The sequence below is a fragment of the Microtus ochrogaster genome, assembly GCF_000317375.1.
Source record: "Microtus ochrogaster isolate Prairie Vole_2 chromosome 14 unlocalized genomic scaffold, MicOch1.0 chr14_random_3, whole genome shotgun sequence".
Taxonomy (NCBI): domain Eukaryota; kingdom Metazoa; phylum Chordata; class Mammalia; order Rodentia; family Cricetidae; genus Microtus; species Microtus ochrogaster.
The window spans coordinates 11,766,047-11,768,562 of NW_004949098.1; the positions used below are offsets into that span (position 1 = coordinate 11,766,047).

At 45.3% G+C, this 2,516-nt stretch overlaps 1 pseudogene; it reads right to left on the reverse strand.

Annotated features, from left to right (window-relative positions):
• Positions 1–1,727: 1,727 nt before the first annotated feature.
• The window catches only part of LOC101989703, a 58,782-nt pseudogene continuing 57,993 nt past the window's right edge, over positions 1,728–2,516 (reverse strand).

Sequence of the window (2,516 nt, forward strand, 5' to 3'; positions counted from 1 at the left end):
GGATCTCTCCTTGAAGATTACTGTCTCTTCCTTTGAGGCAGGATCTCTCCTTGAAGATTACTGTCTCTTCCTTTGAGGCAGGATCTCTCCTTGAATGTAGACTCCACATTTTCTTAGCCAGGCTGGCAGCCAGAAAGCTCTAGTGATCCTTCTGTCTCTGCCGGTCTCAGAGTAGGGGCTACAGGGGTTCAAAAGACTCCTGTCTTGGTTATGTTTACGCTGAGATCTGAACTCTGGTCCTCATGATTTCGCAGCAAGCCCTCTTAACCACTGAGCCATTTCTGCAGCCCTCACATGTCTCTTAAGTGTATTATGTTGTTTATATGAAGTAAGAAATACAGATAAAGCACTTTTCTGCTTGGGATGTTTGATGTATCTCGGGGAACATTTGCACAGCTGGGTCACAAGTTGAGCTAACCTTTCTTCTTGGAGAATACCATTTCCTCCCTGTGGTAATAAAGTGGAGAGACGTCTCTGTGGTAGAGCTTGTGCTTGTGCAGTGTAATCCCTGCACCACAAACCCCATGAACATAAAATGTGTCTTCTTGATGGCTTTCATGTGGCCAGGTCTGAGGTTCTGGGTATATTCTCATTGCAAAATAGATCCCCAGGACATTGTCATCTTGCAGAGCTGACACTCTGTACCCATTAAATTCCTTTTTGTTCCTTTCCCAGCATCTGATAACCATCGATCTTTCTGCTTCTGTGAATTTTTTTAGGGAGGTTTGCTTTTGTTTTTCTAGTGCTGGGGATTGCTCTGCCAGTTCACACACACACAGACACACACACACATGCACACACACGCACACACACGTGCACACACGCATTTCACACACACACACACACACACACACACACACACACACACACACGTTTTAGTAAGTGCTCATGTAGCCCAGGCTATTCTCCAACTCGATAAGTAGCTGAAGATGACTTTGAGCGTTGATCCTCCTCTGGGATGGCAGGCCTGTGTCACTGTGCCCGGTTCATGTGGTACTTGAACACAAGGCTTTATGCATGCAAGATGAGCACTTGACCAGCTGAGCTACACTCCAAGTCCCGTGTCTTTGAACTTGACAACTTTGGATACTGAATAGAGATGAAATGGTAAGTGGGATGTTGGCTTTTTCATATGAGTTTGCTTCACTTAGCTTTATGTTCTTATGTTCATTTATTGAAGAGCATGCATTAGGGTTTCCCTCCTTTGGAAGGCTGAAAAATATTTCTCTGTGTGTTCACCATGTTTTTTAAAAAAATTTATTTATTTTACATCCTGATCGCAGCCTCACCTCCCTCCTCTTCTCCCACTCCCTCCCCCCTCTTCCCTCTGCTCTGTTCTTCCCTCAATCCACCTCTCAGAAACAGGCTGGGAGGCCATTAAATAAGGGGCCTTTTCTGTTTATTTTTCAGATGCTCTGTATCACGGTGAGGCTATACCCTCTACCCTTACATTTCTAGTTTGTTGAGTGTTCCTGTTAGGGGTACATGCCCCCATATTCATGTGTACAGAGTCTAGAGGCTGTCTGATTTTTTTTAAAACCACTCCCCCACTCCCTTATAGGGTCTCATTGACTAGTCAGAAAGCCCCAGGGATCTGCCTGTCTCTGCCTTCCAGCATTGCAAGTGTGGTAACCTCTGTGGCCCACTTGTCTTTTTCTACACTTAGCAATGCTGTTTTTTTTCAACTTTTATAATCCTCACGATGCTTTCTTGTAAGCCTGATATGGCTAGTGATAAAGGTTGTGGTGAAGCCTAAAAGCAATAGGGATTTTCTTTCCTGTGCGGGCAGCTGTGAAGCTACCAGGGTCTAACTGCTCACTGAAGGAAACTGGTCATCTTTTCCTTGATCGATTACTATTTCAAACTGGGAACCCAAATAGGATATGAGACAGGTCACATCGCATGCTTTTACCCCAGTGACACAGCCCTGGGCTGCCAACTGGAGCAAATGCTGACACAGATATGTATTTTCCAGGATTTTTTGTGGCCTTGTATAGAGTGACCAAAATAGACCTCCTCTGCCAGTCCACCAGGAAATTGGCACCTGCGAGTTGTGGCTGCTCCTCTGTTACATAAGAGAACAGCCTGCAACTTGTTTTTCATTCCTGTAAAACCCCGCACCAGTGCTGAAGTCCCAGCTGTCATCGTGTCCTCTAACATTGCAGACCTGGGGGTTGGTACCCAGAACACTGAGGGCAAGGCCGTGTTCCGAGGCAGCTGACTGATATCCAGGTGACTTCGGTAAGAAATTTGGTTCGGTGCAAGCTAAACCAGACAGTCAGTGGAGTGCAAGACACTTTCCACCCTCTGCCTGTGGTGGTAGGCAGACAGCAAATCTCATCTTACACTTCAGCTCAACACTGTCATGTTTGAGAATTTTCTGGAGCCTTCCGAAGCACCTGTTGCTGGATGGACATCCGTTTCAATGTCCTTCCTCTCCTGTCCAGTTACTACTTGGTTTTTGTTGTTGCTGTTTCAGTTTGGTTTTTTTCTTTCTTTTTTTTTAATTTTTTATA